The following is a 19,357-nucleotide window of genomic DNA, read 5'->3' as shown; positions in this document are numbered from 1 at the left end:
TCTTTAGAATCTGCTGGTAACAGTTGTTTTATTATAAGCTTTCTGTCAGCCCAACCATCATACTGTTGCCACCGTGTTTCACTGATGGGATTTTGAGAAAAATAATTCTCATTTTTTTGTGTATCGTTATAAATAGCTCATGAACCGGTAGACAGATCTGAATGAAATTCTCAGAAAGTAATCGCTGGATTTTCATCTACAACTGATTAGCGTTTAGAATCTGACCCATTCAATATGGCCACTCCAGCTAAGTAATCTTAGCAACCACGAAAATGACTAAAAGTCAGTCAGTTTTACAGATATTGTGCTCAGATTTTGTGTGGTAGTAGCTGAGTGTCGTCCTAAACAATAACTAATCAAGCCAGATCTCTTAGATATGTTAGCAAAATATTAGATAAATTAAAAAAGAAGGTAATCATTAGGTGTGCCTCTATAACTAATTAACTTAACCCACCTGAACACAAAATGGCTACAATTTATTTAGATTTTTTTTAGATATTGAGCTAAGATTTGGTGTGGTAGTAGCTGAGAGTCATCTCCAGCTCACAACCTAAGTGCTACACATTGAGCAACATATTTACTTAAAACTTTGGCATTAACTGTTTAGTTAGCACTTCCTGTCTGTCTACATTAATTAACTTTTGTTGTCAACCCAGATCAAGATGGCTGCCACAGCTAATCCACGTTAGCCAACACAAAACTGGCTACAACTTACTTTAATTACAGATATTGAGGTAAAGCTTATGTGGTAGTAGCTGAGGGTCATCCTCTACAGATTAAATCGAGAGATGTGGCTGCAGCGGCCATCTTGAATTAGGACTCGCATGGAAGGTGTTCAGGATCAGGCGGGCGATATGCATTCCTCCAAGGCCTTTAATTTACCTTGAGTTTTCAGCTTCCAAAAAAAAAAAATGTAAAAAATTTAACGCAACATTTTCGAGTTTAGTGCAAATCTCTCATCATCCACGATAAAGAGGGCCCCTGTGATGTGAAGCAAACTGATTTGAGGTGCCTACACTGAAGAGCTGCGGTTGTAAAAGGAGACCGTTGGAAAAAAGCTGCCAGCTTTGAAGGTCCACACACTTTTTTTTATCCACTTTATCCAACTCGAGCCTTGAAATCAAATGATTTTTATGACCGAAGGCACATGGTCAAGTATTGCTTTACACTCAGGTTCCAGCATCTCGTTTATTTGAACTGCAATTTCATTTGATTTAGGCTCATTAATCCACATTAAGATTCAAGTGTTGTACTGGATGTGGCTTCTGCGAGTGCAGACATGAAAAGAGCCACAGATGAAGGGAGCAGAGCCACGGAGAGAGCTGTGTACCTGCAACCGCTGCGTTTGATCCAAACCCCGGGCCTTTGAAGTGTGCATGCCTTTGTGCCGGGCCAAACGGGGGCATCTGTATGTGTGGAACAAACCCCGCATGCAAGTGATGTCATCATTTACACATGAGCGTCCACGGGGTGTGCTAGCATGCAGATTCAAGTGGAATACGGAATTTATTTGTTTACCTGTAATTACATCTTTGTTTTTATGTGACTGCTTTTGCGGCATCATTTTAAGTCGAGTTTTAGATTTGGTTTTATTGCCGCGCTCGGCTTTATTTACATGCTCTCAGTTTGAAATGTGGTCGTTGTCTGAAGTTAACGCCTGTTGCGGGCTGTGTGATTATGGCATGTTTCTCTAAAACGTTCGCAGTAAAAGGCTTTGAGTTACGGCTTCTCACCTTTGCATTTTATTAAAACAACTCTGTGCAGCTTCCATATTTACAATGCTCTCACAGCACAACATCTTGTTCATGCATCACAAATTTCAATGAGAGGCGAAAGTGGATGTCTGTGTGTGTACGTGTGTCTGCCTGTTACCAAAATATCTCCTGAACCACTGGACAAATGTTAATGAAACTCACAGAAACCAACAAATGGATGTGCATCTACAACTGATAACATTTTGGATTTAATCCCACTCAAGATGGCTGCCACAACCACCATCAAAAGCACAGAAATGGCTTCAGCTCAGTAAATTTTACAGATATTGACCTGAAATTAGGCGGGAGCATAGCTGAGATGGATCTACATCACACGTGTAAAACTCAAGGCCCGCGGGCCAGATCCGGCCCTCTAGTCTGGTTCAGATCAAGTCTCTGATTCTTATTTTGCTTAAAAAAACTGAGCCTAATTAGTGAAGTTTTCTCTGACAGTGACTTAGAAGCCAACAATATATAGTTTTAATTTCTGTATGATTAGGTTTTTGTCTGTTTTAATGTTAAAAATTTCATTTAAAAGCTGAGTGAGGCGTAAGAAATGACAGCTAATGATGAGCTTTTTGAAGTTTGATCTATTTATCTGTGTTAATTAAAGTCTGTTTGCTCTAAATTCTGTATAATCTGTAACTGGGAAAAGGTCATTGATATTTCTATATGAATGATTTGACATAATACATCTAAAACCAAGGTTAATTTATGTAATTTTTAATAAATATTGATCGTGATTGGCCCTTGGCTAGAACCAAATTTTTAATTTTGGCCCCCTTGCGTCACTGGGTTCGACATCCCTGACCTACAACATATTATATGAGTGCTAACATTTTGCACAAGATCTTTGCATAAAATTTTGCCAATAACATTTTGGAGTCAACTCTCCAACTGTTAGCAAAATATGGATGATTTTAATGAAACTCTCATCGGCTATACTTCAGTAACTCGTTAACCTTTAGAGCCAACCCAATTCAAGATGGCCGCAACAGCTAATCGAGATTAACCAACACAAAAATGACTCACAGATACTGATCTAAAATCTGGTGTGGGAGTAGCCGAGAGTCATTCACAACACATGCTCTGACGTTGCATGGATTTGTACGGACACACGTTATTTTCAGCGACTTTACTTCATCACGGCTGATTCGGGTCATGAATCACAGATAAAAAAGGTGCAACGATGCAGCTGGGAGGACAGACCAGACCTCTGGATTCTGGAGAAAATGGCTGAGGCCAGACTGAGAAAAGTTGGACTGGGGGAGGATGTGTGGTGAAGAAGAGAGGTCGGAGTGACTGGTGGATTCCTCGGGGAGGCCGTGTTGTGTTCATCTGCCACAGTTGATTGCAGCCATTGCTTGTGATTCTGCTGCAACTCTTTTCAGAAGCATTGTAGAAGTGTTTTAGAAGGTCTTTGTTATACTAAAAAAAAAAAAAAACAAAAAAAACACACACACCCAAAGCTCAAAGCGTGGAGGTCAAGCCTCAGAGCTTCAAACAGAAAACGAACAAATTAAAACCTATTTAGCTGTCAGGAGCTCGCCTGTCAATCATCTTTTGTCACAGTTAATTTTTATTTGAAGCAGAAGAGTCTTTCCAGCCTTTTAGGCTTGCTGCACACGGCAAGATTTTAAAATTGTCTAAGAGACAACACACGCTGCAACGTCAGGCCAAGACAATCCAACATGTTGAATATCCCCGATTTTAGCTGGCAGCGGTCCGGACGTCCTTCCGAGTGGACCAGGTCACTCTTAACACACCTCACACGGCAGGAACGTCGCTTAAGAGTCATCCTGATAATCTGGGCCTTCTCAGATTGTCGGAAGGGGTCATTTAGGAAATACAGTCCTTCAGAGGATCACATCCTACTTATACAGATCTTTCTTTGTTCATTTGGTAGATTTCTCTTCCTCTGCAGCTCCTATCAGTTGTAGAGTTCCTCAAGGATCTATCCTGGGGCCAATTTTATTCATCTTGAACATGCTTCCCTTAGTCAAATTATGCAGATAGATTTCTATGCCCCCGAATCTAGGGTTTCTGACTGTCAGCTATATTTTAATAAACAGATTAACTCTGTTGTAAAGACATGTTTTCTACAATTCAGAAGCCTTTCCAAGCTCAAATCCATCCTCTCTAGTATTAACTTGAGGGCAGCGACTTGGATTAATTTAGTTCTCTTTTTTTTGGCAGCAGCCAGTCTCTGCTGTCTCGTCTGTGTCATGGTTTGTGGAAGGATGAACCCAGAAAACTGTAAGGTTTATTTAAAATAAGAAAAGCAATTAGTTGGTGTGGCAGAAAGACCTACAGGTGCCACAAGGGAGGACCCGGAGCGGCGCACGTAAGCACCAACACAAAGAACCGAATATATGGGCTGGGACTAATGAGAATATGGGAGACAGCTGGAGCAGGTGAGGAGTGGGCGTGGCCAGACTGCGGCGCTGAAACTGACTGAGGGAAAGTAATGAGGCCTGGCAGGAAACAGTGAGAGGCACAGGGAGCAAAGTGACCCAGATCAACATCACAGTAAAACACGAGGAACAGGACAAAACCCAAGAATCCAATCCTGGTCCTGGAGGGCAACCATCCTGCATGTTTTCCTTGTTTCTCTGCTCCAACACACCTGATTCAGTGGTTAAATCACCTCTTCTTGTTCTGCAGAAGCCTGTTAATCAGCCACTGATTCAAATCAGGTGTGTTGGAGCAGAGAAACAAGGAAAACATGCAGGATGGTGGCCCAAAGAGGATAAGGATTGGAGACCACTGCAGAAAACATGATCCCAAAAAAACCAAAAAGCAAAATATCTAAAAGTAACCAAAACTGAGAGACTGACAGTCAGAACTCTGCAGGAAGACTTTTAACTAATACCAAGAAAAGAGCCAGTATTGATTTCCTGTTGAATACAGAACTGATTAACTTTCAGCTACCATTTTGTTAATTTTAGTTTTTAACTAATTTTAATTTTCAGGCATGTTTTGCTGTTAGCTCCAGTTTAAACTGTTTCAACTTTTAGCCATCGTTTTGTTAATTTTAGTTTGTGTTTTGCTTGTTTTTATTTTAACAACACAGTTTCAGCAATCATTCAGCTTTCAGTTTTTACACTGAATTTTCACAGAAAATACAAAGTATTTTAATAGCAATTAATTTTTTGGCTTTTCATTAATGATTTTTAACATCTTGTTATGTTCTGTCTTTTATTATCTTTTTTTCTGTTTTGGATGATTTTTATGTTTTTGGATTTCAAGTAATTCTCTTCATTGTTTTATGTTTTTCTTTTTGTTCAGCATTTTGGTAAGAAATGTGCTCTATAAATAAAGCTGATTTGAAGTTGTCGGGGCCAATTCTCTTAAACAGAAGTTGTGTTATTTGTGCAGCTTATCCCCCTTCCAGCAGTAAAATCCCTGAACTTTATGTTTATGGAACATATTCCAGCTATAAGAAGTGAGCTGCAGGCTGTTCTCTTATTACCAAGCACTGTTTTTATCTCACAAACTGGACTTTCTGAAATTTTTCACCAATTTTTCAGACACATTTATATTATTTTAAACTTGATTTAAATAGCATTTAGGGACAATCCTTTAAAACCCTTTAAGTTTGAGCTTTATTAGTTTTAATTTGTTGTATTTTCTCCTCAGTTTTTGTATAAATCTTTCTTTTTTACTCACCTCAGAGTTCAGCTCTCTGGTTTCCCTGTGTTGCTCTCTGACTGACCAAAAGAAAAAGCTTAAAATTCAATTTACTTTTTCTTTTACACAGCCACACACACTCTGAAAGATAAGAAACTGAATAGAAAAATGGTTTTCTCATCTAAAAAATCCACCTCAGACATCTTTTTCTCTGAATGCGGAATATCTGAAATTGGCAACGCAAATGTTTATTTTTTTTATCAGATTGCACGTTTTGAGCTTTATCTTCTGGGAAGGACTTGCAAATTTCAGCAAGACAATGATAAACGGCATATTGCATCCATTAAAGCAGCATGATTTTGCAGTCCAGACCTCTCTCCGCCTGAAAACATTTGATGCATCATGAATCCAGCGAAAAAGAAGCAGGACTGTTGAACATCTAAAATCCATCGTCAGACCAGAATGGGACAACATTCCCTCTAAAACCTCCAGCAGCTGCTCTCCTCAGGTCCAGATGTTTACAGATGTTGTTGGAAGAGGAGGTGACGCTTCACAGCGGTACACAAGGACCTGGAACAACTGCTTTGAGACGTGTTGCTGCCGTAAAACTCAAAGTTTCCATTTTTGTTTTGCCCAGAAAATGGTACAATTCTTTAGCTTCAACATTTGATATGTTTACCACGTTCCATTGTGAATAAAATGTGGGTTTATGAGATTTGCAGATTCTGTTTTTATTTACAGTGTCCCAACTTTTTCAGAATTGGGATTGTACTCCTAAAGCACAAACAAGACTTCACAAAATAGTATTTGTATATGAGCTTAAATCTGCACATATTTTGGTGGCAGAAGATTGCAGAGAATTATCCCGTGCAGATGGTTCTGGCTCTGGGTTAAATGATGGAGATGAACGGCGGCTGGTAGAACGTTCTGCCTCCAGATTTGCAGCAGATTTTATTTTATTTTATTTTTTTGTAGGTTTTAGATCATGTCCTTGTTCCCGTACCAAAAAGATTCACTCAGGAAATTTGAATTTAAAGTGGTTCAAATGGTGCAACCTTCACAAAATGAGCATTTTGTATCAAAAAAGCCCATGAAACAGCTCCAGTCAAAGATGAAGACGTATCTGATTTGCCCACTGAGGGTGATGTTCAGAGCAGCCTGAGCTTCTCAGTGTGACCCGAGTATTTTTTGCAGCTCGCTCTTTTGAAGATAAATAATTTGCCCCTACAGGTTCCCCTGCAGTGAACTTCAGTGGCGTGGAGCTTCATGCTTCTGAGCTGTATCAGTTCGAGCCGTTGGCTCAGCTGCAGTAATGTCCAAAGCTGGACCTTTGGGAGCCCAGAAAAGAGCAGAGAAGCAGTCTCTGAGCTGTAATGTAATACCACATTATCCCCTCTAACTCAGTGTTTGAGGGGAAAGAAAGACATCCAGTGGGGCTTCTGCTACCATTAAAACCAAACCAACAACAAACTGACAGGGGTTTGATTTAGGCTTTATGTGATTCTTATTTCTTTTTAAACTGCACAGTCATGGGTTTATGTCTTCCTGTTTGATCCCTCTTATTTGGTTTAGTCAGTTTTAGTAGTTTTTTATGAGTCTTAGCCTTACTTCCTGTTTTATTTTGGTAGAGCCTGCTCCTTTATTAGCTTCTGCCCATCACACCTGCTCTCATTTGGCTAATTACCACTCAGCTGTTGTTCAGTCCTCATTAGTTTTCCCAGCAGATAATTTGCATACTTTTCTTTATTCTGTCCCAGTTTATTGTCTCTGCCCGGTCTTTGGTGGTTTTGTTTGTTTGACTTTTTGTTATTTAACATCAGTTCACAGCAAGTTTAATGAAGCACATCAGTTTGGAGCTTCCTTTTCATCAGTTTTTATGCACTTGGGTCCTCCATCATCCCTTTACACAGTGGCAAAAACTGAAATATTTATCAGTTATTAAAGCTAGCATCAATTCTTGTTTATAATGAGTCATATAATTCAAATTTGGCGCAGTGTTTCTTACAGTTTATCTCAAAATGGCCTCTGAATTAATGTTCATGAAGCCTTTAAAAGCCAAGACAGCAGAATAAGTTTGCTGGAATTCGTGAAGGCTTTCAGCATTCAAGATGATTTAAAATTTAGATGCAGTCTTGATCCGTCCTTTGCTTGTTTGGGATTTTAGCAAGAACGTGAGCATTAATGACAGTAAAAGAAGGCGCCCCACAGCTGCACATATAAAGTCAAAGATAGCTACATTTATTTGTAAATGGTGCAAATAAAAAGGAATGAAGCAAAATGTCTTTGCAGGACTTAAAAATCAAAACAGAAATGACCAAAGTTTGCAAACTGCAAACAGATAATCTCTGGATGTGCATCTACCTGATTCAAGATGGCTGCTATTCAAACTCAGCACACCTATAAATGTAACTGTAACTGATATTTCTACAGATTTTGAGCCTAAATTAGTTGTGGTAGTAGCTGGGAGTTATTCACAACGCATGCTTCAAGTGCTAACAGATTGGTTTGAAATGTTGGCATGCAAGGAAGCGATTCCTTTAAAGGATTCTACATTTTATTATCATTAACTGCACTGTCAACACAACCACAGCTGCTTTTTGCAACAAACAATGAGAACCAGAGGAAGCGTTTTACTTTCCCCGACTGAAGCAACATTTTGTCCTTGACAGTAAAGAAATGGTCAACAGCCAAGTCATATGATTTCCCACCGGACCTTCAGCTCCGGACTAATTTTTTTTTTTTTTGTTCTCTGTAGATTTGTCATCAGCACACAAACATTCAGACTCGCCCTTGTTCTTTCACTTTTATTACACATCTAGTTTCAGTGCTTTTCCACCTTATTTCCCCCTTTTTTTATTTTTAGTCTGTTGCAGATTTCAGAAGTTTTGACCAAAACTACAAATCTTTACTACTGCTGGTTTATATAAAAGTGCAAATCCACATCCACAGATTGATCCATGTAATGTTTTGCAGAGGCGTAAAGGAACTAAAACGGCTTGGTTTAATCAAAGCATGAATTTACTTTGTTCCTTATTGCAAAGTTGACATAACAAGCATGACTTTTTACACCATACAGACTGATATTTCTTTACTGTTCTACTTCAGAGCAGCATTGATGTGAAAATATTAAAACAAGGAAGAAATCCATGATGCAACACAAACAGAAACTGACAGCACTGAGTTTTCTTCTTCTATTAGAATAAGTTGAAGAAACATACAGCCTTCACGTTGTTTCTCCCAGTGTATTCTGTTTTTTATTATCACCATGAGAGGAAAAAGGGGATCTGCATCCCTTCAAGGAATGCCAGGCCTTTTTAATTTATCAGATTCTGGTCCTTGTTTGTTTTGAGACACTTTCAAACTGACTGATCTCGGCAGTAAATTAAGAAAATACAAATCCACTTTGAGGGTTCTGGAGAAATTAAAAAGATTTAAGAGATTTAAGACTCCGCAACATTGCTGTCTGTGACCAGCTGTTACTGAATAAATCAGCAGCTATAAAGCCCACTGAATTCCAATTAGCAATGCTAAATTTCCCAAAGAAGATGCTGTTTGTTCTGAAAACAACAGAATAACTCAGTAAACGGAAAAAAAAAAAAAAAAAACACCACCACTATGATTTGATTTTTTTTCTTTTTATAAAAAGAAAAATACAAGAAAAACAACCTCTTTGGTCTGAATCAAAGTGGTGTCCATGCTTGACTACTTGTATCAACACACTATATGTTTCACATAAATGGAGCATTGGCCTGTAAAATGGGAAATTTAATCGAAACCCCTCGGTTAAAAGCCTCCTGTTGTGCAGTTAACTGTCAGATGACAGAGCGGGCGAGAAAGAGGAAAAAAAAACAAAAACCTGCACAACAAGGGAAGGAGATGAGCTATGAAGAACAACAGGAAACAAGAGGGGCTGAGAAACTGTCAATCACAGTCTGGGTTCCCAGGGTTTAATATCTCTTTCTTATGCACACATCTGAACCTCCTCCTCATCTGCTGTCAGCGAGCGCCAGCTAGATGTCACTTTTACTCTGGATTCCCGGCTCAGGACGGAGGAACTGAAGGTCAAATCACTAAGAGCCAACTCAGTGTAATGGAACTGAACATAAACCCCTGATAGTCTTAAAATACACTCAACAGCTGAGTCGTTTCAGTGAATTGATCATGTTTATCAGCGTCTTCTGCACATCCTGCAGAGGCCCCCCCTTCTTTTAATCATTACGTATAATGTGAACCAAGATAAGCTTTATGAGAATTTACTTCTGCTTGACACTGTGGTATAAAAAGGCAGCACAGATGAGATATGACAAGTGCTGCGCCACATTTTATCAAGTAATGAATAATACAAGGAACAGACTTCCTGAACCATGTTTGAATTAAAGGCCTAGTCTTCACTAAAACAATGCGTATCGCCCGTTGAAAAATGTGTCAAACTCAAGGCCCGCGGGCCAGTTCCGGCCCTCTGTAACATTTCATCCGGCCCTCCAGTCTGGTTCAGATCGAGTCTCTGATTCTTATTTTGCTTTAAAAAACCTGAGCCTAATTAGTGAAGTTTTCTCTTGACAGTGACTTAGAAGCCAACAATATATAGTTTTAATTTCTGTATGATCAGGTTTTTGTCTGTTTTAATGTTAAAAACTTCATTTAAAAGCTGAGTGAGGCGTAAGAAATGACTGCTAATGANNNTCTATATGAATGATTTGACATAATACATCTAAAACTAATTAATTTATGTAATTTTTAATAAATATTGATCGTGATTGGCCCTTGGCTAGGACCAAATTTTTAATTTTGGCCCCCTTGTGTCTCTGGGTTTGACACCCCTGCTGTGTATCTATTTTTCATCAAACCTTTGAAAAAAACATTATGAAACATCTCATTTGATGTTCGCTCATTTGATATTCATCTCACATTGAAATCAGTGCAATGGTTCATGAGATATGCCGAAGCTTAAGCTAAGATTTCGTAGTTGCTCAGCTACTACCACAGCAGATTTTAGCCCAATAGCTTTAAAACTGACAGAATCATAGCTGTTTTTGGGTGTCCAAAATTTTAGCTGACTATAAGTGGGTTGACTCCAAAAGTTAATTATTTGTTGCATTTAATTCAAATCCGTCCAGATAAACGCACACACAGACACATCCCCAGCCTTTGAGGGACAGCAGCTAAAAATAGCTGCATGGTATGATTGTGATTATGTCATATTCTTACTCATATATATATATTTTTATGAAAGTGAGGGTTTTTCTGCTGAACCAGAAGAAAAAGTCAGAATGAAAGCTGATGTTTCTGTGACTGATGGTCAAATTTTGTAAATCAGAGCTAAAACCGAAGGTGAGTGCAGCCGAAGTGTCAGTAATGACCCTACAATCCAAAAAAAAAAAAAAAAAATCACACAAATGTTCAGTGAGAGTGGCTTATATCAGCAGTCATTGGATCCATTTTTATTATCACAAATATATCAAGAAATTACGTCTCAAACAATTCTGGGCCACTGTGGACCTGCCTCGTATAAAAATGTCCACCTGATAATATTTACAGCAGGTGGGGTTATTGTTGCTGGCTGCAAAAGGCGAATGAAGGTGGAGTGATCATTTTTTTGCATCTCATGAATCATTGAACAAATTTTAATAAAGCTCTCAAGAAGTAGTCTTTGCATGTACATCTACAACTTCACTTTCTGTATAATTCCAGTTCTGTTATTTTAGTTATTTTTCTGTAGTTGATTTCATGTTGTTTCTGTGTTTCTTGACCTTTTTCTCATGTTACCTGCGCCACCATTCTTCTTCTTCTTCTTCTTTCTGATTTTTAATAGCGGATGACATCTAACATTAAAATGTATTATCACCATCTACTATGCTGGAGTGTGAACCAAAATACCTCCCTTTAATCTAAATTCTTATATATAATCCTGTTTCCTTCAAAGATTTAATAACTACTTTATTTATTTTATGTTTAATTAATATCTTATTAGGTTTTGATGTCTCTATATCATATTTCCTAATTTCTTGTTTTAACTTTTCTCTACTTACATGTTCCACTGTCTCCATATCCATACCACATTCACACCTACCTATCAAATATAAAGTTTTATTTAATCCAGTATGTCCGAGCCACAATCTTGTCATTACTTCTTGCTCTTTTCGATTTTCTCCAATTATTTCCATATTCCCTACTTTCTTTTGTATATGAAATAAATGACAACCTTTAGTTCCTTCCTCCCACATTTGTTGCCATTCAGATTTAATTTTGCTCTTAATAATTGATTTTATTTCAGATTTACTATACGCTATTTCCATAATTCTATTTTATTTTAAAGATACCTTAGCTAAATGATCTGCCATATCATTCCCTTCTATATCTTTATGAGCAGGTATCCACATAAAACTAATCTTTATTTGATCTTGTTGTGCCACCTTTCACCTGCCCTCAGTTCAGTAGTTCTCCACTCAGCTTGCCACGCCCACCTACACCTGTCCCTCGTTACTAATCAGCCACCTGTGTCCACTTCCTCGTCAGCCTCTGCCTATATAATCTGTTTTTTTGCTTGCTGGTTCGTCTCTGCTCTGCGTTAAATCCCTGTCTTGTTGTTGTTTTGTGTTTCTTTAGTGAGAAAATCAGTTTTTAGTTTTAACCTGACATGAATCTGGGTTCCTTACAAATTCAAGGTGGCAAACACAACTAATCACCCTTACCCATCTCAAAAATAGCTGTAACTCTGAGCTAAAGTTGGTGTGGTATTAGCTGACAACACATACTCAAAAGCTAAGAGTTGAGTTTGCTTGTAATGGTATCAAGATTTGACCAAAACAGCTAAAAGTTTGATCTTAGTATTAAACTTTTAGTTTAAGGTGATATGCATTAGTTGAAGAAATCCTAAGTCTTTAATTTCTTTTATTGCTGCAGTTTATTTCTTTTAATCACCATGACATATCGGTCTCTGATTTTTGTCTTATCACCAATGACTAAATGAAAAACAATAATGGATTTTTGATTTAAATGAGAAGCTCACTGAGAGCAATCAGTATATCTGACAATATGGGAAGACATCTGTATTCATCCAAGCAACCGTGTGTGTGTGTGTGTGTGTGCCATTTCTTGTTAAGCGTGGGTGAAGGTTTATGAGTAAGGTCACACTTTGTGAAAAATCTGAAAAAGCAATATTTCTTCAAGCAGAGCAGAATGTGTTGAAGGGAAAAAAACAATGGCAGCAAAGAAGGGATTGGGGATGAGGCTTTTATGGTTCTTTAATATTTTTGGCCTCTCTGTGTGGGTGTGTGTAGGTTAGTGGAATTAAATATTCACAGTAGATTTTTATTTTTTTTTTCTGAGGGATCTCATTGTTCTGTGACTGAATGTTGAGCATTTACCTGACAGCTTATAACAAAGTCATGCACATTATATAATATGGGAACATTTACTGACAGCTGTAATGGGAAATTGCTCCATTATTGACTCTATTTAGTTTCCAGAATGACAAAATCATCACTCGGATTGTTCATTTTCACTAACTCTTAGTAACAACTGTCAGACAGGTCAAAAAATGTAACATAATTAAGATTTACTTGGCAACAACAAAGCAAACATCAATCCAGCTGATGCATGTGCCTGACTTTTAGTAAAAACTGCTTATTAAAACATGCATTTCATGAAAATGGGTAGATTTAAAGCTGCTAATAGACTAGTATCTTTACAACGAACCGTTTATGTTGTTTATATATGGTAGTGTGCAAGAAAAGGAACATCAATTGAGCAGCAGTTCCTTAGGGGACAAAAACACCTTGTTGATTGTAGAGATCAGAGAGTAGCTGGACTGGTCTGTTCTGGTTGAAAGGCAACAGTAACTCAAATAACCACTCGCTGAACCATAAAGGATCCTGCAGAACCTGGAAGCAGCAGGAGACCGCGCTCCTGTCAGTTAATAAGAAACTGAAGGTACAGCATGTGCTAGCTCACCGAAATCGAATGATGGAAGATTAAAGAAAAAAAAACCCAAACCCAAACCAAACCTGGCCTGAGCTTGTATTTCTGACTCAACTTTAACACGGTCAACCAGATGTAACGAACAATTAAAGATCAAAAAAATGTACAAAGACTATTTTCCTCAACCACACTGAGATGTTGATGTTCATTAGGTACCAATGTCAGAAACAGATTACTAACAAATGGGATGCCTTCTCACATAGAAAATAATTCAATTCAATTCAAAAATACTTTATTAATCCCAAAGGGAAATTAAATGTTGTTGTAGCTCATAATCCTGGTTTTGTTAAAGAGTTGATGGCTGTGGGCAGGAAGGGTCTCTTGTAGCAGTCTGTCCCGATTTGTCCTCGGTCCTGGTGTCCTCAAAGAGTCCCACCAGGTGAGCCTCGCTGTCCTCCTGCGGAGCCATGATGGCCAAGCTCTGGAAGCTCAGGTCGGTCTTGAAGTCCTGGGCGATCTCCCGGACCAGGTGCTAGAAGGGCAGCTTCTGGATGAGCAGCTCGGTGGACTTCTGGTAGTGGTGGATCTCCCTGAGAACCACGGTACCGAGCCTATAGAGATGAGGCTTTTCACTCTGCCGGTGGTCAGGGCGCTCCTGCGGGAAGCTTTGGTGGCGAGCTGGTTCCTGGGAACTTCACCTCCGGTGGATAAATGGGCACTTTGCTTGGTTTTGACCATGACTGGAGTTCAGGGTTCTTCACATTTGACACTTGTTGTCATGGTTACGCATCATAACAAAATGTCCAAAAGTAAAAAGGCTTTAGTAAAAATCCTTCCAGCTGCACAGCATCCGATACCAGAGGAAGTAATGATAAAAAAAAGTGATTTACATCAAGAAAAAAAGAGAAATGAAGTTTTCAAAAGCAATATCTCAGAATGAATGGAACAGAGCTGCTCCAACATGCAGCCACCTTGAGCAGCGCAATTCTAGAAGATGATCTAATGCAGTCTCCTCTCAAGCTCATTCATGTTTACGTATAAATAGCATGTTTTATACTCTCACTTATACACCAATAGGCATATTGGAGGTTTGGTGTCTTGCCCAAGGACACTTCAGTGCACTGTTAGGGCTGGGAATTAAACCTCTGACCCTCCGATGGGAGGGTAACGTCTCTACTTATTGGACCAAGCTGCTCAAGAAAACATTTAATCTTAACTTTAAAAGCAGCAGGACAGCTTCAGCCACTATAAGCCACATTCAACCATAAACTGGTTTTTATTTTTAACAATTGTCACTTATTTTATGTCATTTTGTTCCATAATTTTTTTAAAGTAAACCCATGTTGTGTAGGTGCAGACCAAAGTAATGCCAGGCCGTATAAACGTTTCACTCACTTCAGCTCTAAATGTATTTTACTAACTTTTATCACTCTGGAGCCATTTTAAAAAATGTTCTGATTGTCTGCAGGTTTTGATGTATGCATTTAAAAAAAAACACAATAAGTGATTCCAGGACATTATTTGCAGGGTTATTATCTTCTGACAACCTGACAGATAATAATTCAAGCTGCAGCTGGAAAAATGATCAGCCTGTTAGAGTCCGTTAAACTGGACTTGCATCTTTAAAAACTCCAATAATATGTAATTCCATTATAATCAATTTTAAATTGATAAATATGTGAACAAATTAATGTTTAAGTCAGATACATAAGCCTAAAAAATCTGTAAATCATCCCACAAATAAAAGACAAACGTATAGAACTGTTATACAAAATAAGATCTTTTGTAATAAAAGGTTTTAATCTCCATCTTTACATCCAAGAAAGCTCTGGTTTGAGACTTTGTCATTTGAGAACATGTTCTAGATGTTAAAAATTACATAGTTTTTGTTAGAAAAATCTACATTGTTACACAATTTAATAATCTTACTGTGCTGTTCCCATAATGCATCGTGGACCCTGGGGTTGTGACCCTTTATTTTGGAGACACGGACAAATATTCTTGTTTAATAGAAAAATTAGGCTCAGATAGTAGGGAGAAAAGCCTGAATCCAGGCTGCTGTGGTTGGTGTAATGGTGTGGGGAATGTTTGGCCCACTTTAGACCTCTTAGTATCAACAAAGTATAATTTAGATGCTGGAGCCTACTGATTATGATTGCTGACCACACGGATCCCTGTTGTAACACAGCAAACCCCTCCAATGGGTATTTTTAGCAAGACAACAAAGTTTAGATCAATATAGGCTGGCTTCATGATCTAAATATGTTATTTTGCAGTAGAAAGGTTTCCACAGTCATAGAATATTAGCCCATCTAAGAATCTTTTTCTTTGAGTGTTTTAAATATTTTCACGCAGCTCAGAACCAGAACTAGGAAAGATTAACTTGTTGTTGTTGCAGAGTTATTCAGATTTTTACAGACTTTCTGGGAAATAAAGGCTGAACTGTTTGGATAAGAGACTTATTTGCAGAAAGCATGTGGATAATGTTGGAGTTTCGACTCTTATGTCCAAACACTCGGATCAGAAAATGACTGCACTCTGTGGTGATGACGGTTAAAAGGAAAAAAAATCCAGAGAAGTAGTGATTCAACATAATTGCAAATAGATTTCATCATTGTACATGTTGTAACTTGCAGGAATCATTGTGACTTGTTTGAAAAATAAAACATGCTAATTTATTGTAAGTGTGAGCCAAGGCTACATTTTATCTTGGAAATAAAGCCCCCGAGCAACTTCTCTGGCTCGCTCTGAGATGTCAATCAAGCTGTTATAGCCGCCAGTGCTGGCTGAGCATCCAGTAATTCACTTCAAGGCTGTCTTGAGAGCAAATATGTGTTAAATATATATATTTTCTCTGCATTGTATTCTTCACATACACATTTATTACCATCATTACAGTCTGGCGCAGACGGTGCATAAAGGTAGATGTGGCAAAAATAAAATAAAAATCATTCGCCCCAAAAAGTAGTTCCTCCTAATTAACAATGTAAATTACTTTACTTGTTGTGTAGTTTTGTTTTGTGTATTTCCAAGTATTTTGACTATTTTAAATGCAATGTTTTTTGGCGAGTCATTCTCAGTTTTGTACTTATCTGTAGTTATGAGTTGGGGGGGAGACAGCTCACTGGTTCGTCGGTGGATTTATCTTATTGCCCGTCGGCAGTGATCCGAACTGGAGGCAGCTCCATAGAGTCTCACTGGGGCAGAAATAAGTCTGCCCCATCAACGCGTTCTGCTGGTTTTAGCTCATTGATTTGGCCACAGCTAACGACAGACCTCACGTGATCTTATCAAATGCAGGCATAGTGTGGAGCATTGGACCAAATCCATTTGTGAAACTAAAATTAGAAGATAAATTATCAGTCAGCAGCTTGGGGCAGACAGACCGGACACAGAAAACTAAAGACAGAGGGGAGATAAACAACGGGACACTTTCTCCAACAGGGAGGACCTATTTTCTGTCTATCTTCACTTAAATCAGATTCACCTGTGGGTAATCTAACTAATTATGTAGCTTTTGAAGGTGATGCTTGGGGCTTTAAAGCAACAGGGGTCAACATATATGCACTCAGCACTTCTTCAGTTTTGTAGATTTGTTTTGTTGTGTTTTTTCCCCTTTTATCTTCATTAACTTGGATTAATATTGCAGAATTATTACTTATAATCAAATTAGAAATCCAATCCAGAAAGCTGTGTACCAGTCTGTTTTATTTTACACGAGTAAAATGAATAATTAAGTTAAGTTAATGAAACTCCGCTGGGTGCGAGGCATCCATTTTTCTGATTTAATTATTAGACAGGACTGTTTTTATGAGACAACCTTGACCTGCGGGAGAGACGCGGAGAAAAAAGCGGCAACTTTGCACACGTTTTTAAAATTTGTGTGAAAGAAATGTCTGCCCAGCTGATATTTATGCTACTGATTATTGTCATTTTTAGTATATTCTTTCATTTTTAAAATGTATGTTAGGTACTGTACCACTCTTAACACCACAGCTGCTGGTTTTGCTGCAGGCTGTGCTCTTTTTTTGACAATCTCCATTTTATGGGATTCTTCTGCTGTCAAAGAAAGGATATTTGCAAGTTCCAAACAAAATCATTAGAAACGTGTCAGTTTTTTAATGCGGAATTATATAATCATTGTTTTATTTATGTGAAATTGGAGGCCTCATGCAGCAAATTTACTAACTGCATGTCAGGGTTCCAGGCGTTCCCAAGGAACCTCCTCCTCCTTTTCCTCCTTTCTTTTTTGTTTCTCTTCTTCCTCAGGGGGAGCAGTGAGAAGGCCCTGCAGTTCTTTCTCTTTGCATCCAGTGATCACACCTGCTGGTAATCATCTTTTTTAAAAACCTAAAATTGAAGTTGTGTGGGGACACTTCATGATGCCTCACTTTTGAAGTCACCAAGGTGTTTGTTGGTCTCAGAGAGTTTTTAGAGTTAAAGTTACCCATGGTGTTACTCACCGGTGCGACTACTTCCTCGACTCCTCGGATGACAAATTTCTCAATGCCTCTTTTTTTTTCTATGACTTACCTGCCTGCTCACTCTCCACTCTCCCCTTCGTTTCACCTAAAACTCTTGGATCAGACACCTCTCCTTCTACTTGGAGGGGGAAATGAGCAGCAGAAGAGACAAACAGAAAGTCGTTAAATGTCTACAGCTTTCTGGTTTGGTTGTTCTTTCAGCTGCTCCATTCTTCAGGGGTTACCACAGCGAGCAAACTCGCACGAACGACTTGGCAATTGTTTTTACGCCGAACTTCTGGATTAACTATTAATCAGTTTCCTCTTTCCCTGCAGACACTTGGTGTACTAAACACTTTCTGTCCTGGTGCTGGAGGGCCACTGTCCTGCATGTTTTAGGCGTTTCACACACCTTTATTTGAATGAATGAGTAATTAACAGGCTTCTGCAGAACAGGAAGATTTCCTGAAAAGCAGGGAAACCATTAAAACATGCAGGATAGTAGCCCTCCAGGATCAGGATTGAACACCGCTGGTCTAGCCTCTGTGGTCAGCTCTCTGGTTTCAGATGCTAAGAAACTCTAAAATCATGACAATACATCCCAGCAGCATCAAAACAATGTTCTGTCAGGATTTGGGTTTATTGTTTCTTTTATTTTGTTATTTAGTTGCCTTTATGTTTAGTCTGGACTTTGCTCCTTGTGTCTTTGTTTCCTGTCATTATTCACTTTTCCTCTGTCATCGCTTGTTTACCTGCCACGCCCATCTCCACCTGCTCGTAGTTGTAATCACTCACCTGTGCCCACTTCCCCTAATTACCTGGTCATTTCTTTCATTTACCTGCTGGTCCATTGTTGTTTTTTCTCTCGCTGTCTGGTTCGCCTTATGTTTGCCTCTGATTATGGATTTAGTCTCGTCAGCCTTTTTGTTACTTTATTTTAAATAAATTATTTTATTTTCCTAGAACTACAAGATGAGTCTGCGCATTGGGTTTGCTGCAATCTCCACCCATCCTCATGTTCTGCCTTACTTTGTTTTTTATCGAAGTAAAAAAACTTTTTAGATGGTGAGGAGAACTTAATGATAAACACTAAAACCAACCCAACTCTGGGTTAAGTTTTCCACCAAAAGAAAAAAAGGTTAAAATGACTAAGTTGTTGAATTAGAGCTGCTAAGTTGCCTTAAGAAGGATGACCTAAAATCTGGGTTATTAGATAATTACAATTTGGCAGGTGAAAGTGAAACTTTGGTGTCTAATGCAAACTGAAGTTATTAACAAAGCCAACTAAAGATTTTTCTACAAGTTGTTTTTATAGTCTTACCTTAACTTACTGGAGGTCCAGTCAGGTCTGATTTGGTGAACTTCTGGCACAAACTGTGAAGAATATCATGTCTCTCCACTGGGTCAAACCTTTTGACCCAAACAGTTTGGTTTACTCAAACTAACCCAGCAACTGAATTATCAAAATAAAAAAAAAACTACTTGGTTTCAGTAAATTTCCAACATTTCTTTTATATCAAAAAGTGAGCCCCTGAAATTTTCTGATGCTGCTTAGCAACAGGCCACACACCTGCTGCTTGTTTCAGCTTT

The 19,357-nt window shown here is 38.4% G+C and overlaps 1 pseudogene; it reads right to left on the bottom strand.

The window, feature by feature from the left end:
- Positions 1–13,725: 13,725 nt before the first annotated feature.
- On the bottom strand, positions 13,726–14,168 carry LOC119617706 (annotated as a pseudogene).
- Positions 14,169–19,357: the final 5,189 nt, after the last annotated feature.

Source organism: Kryptolebias marmoratus, linkage group LG15 (genome assembly GCF_001649575.2).
Source record: "Kryptolebias marmoratus isolate JLee-2015 linkage group LG15, ASM164957v2, whole genome shotgun sequence".
Taxonomy (NCBI): Eukaryota; Metazoa; Chordata; class Actinopteri; order Cyprinodontiformes; family Rivulidae; genus Kryptolebias; species Kryptolebias marmoratus.
The sequence above is the reverse complement of the archived record's forward strand: the minus strand, read 5'-3'. Positions and strand labels throughout refer to the sequence as shown.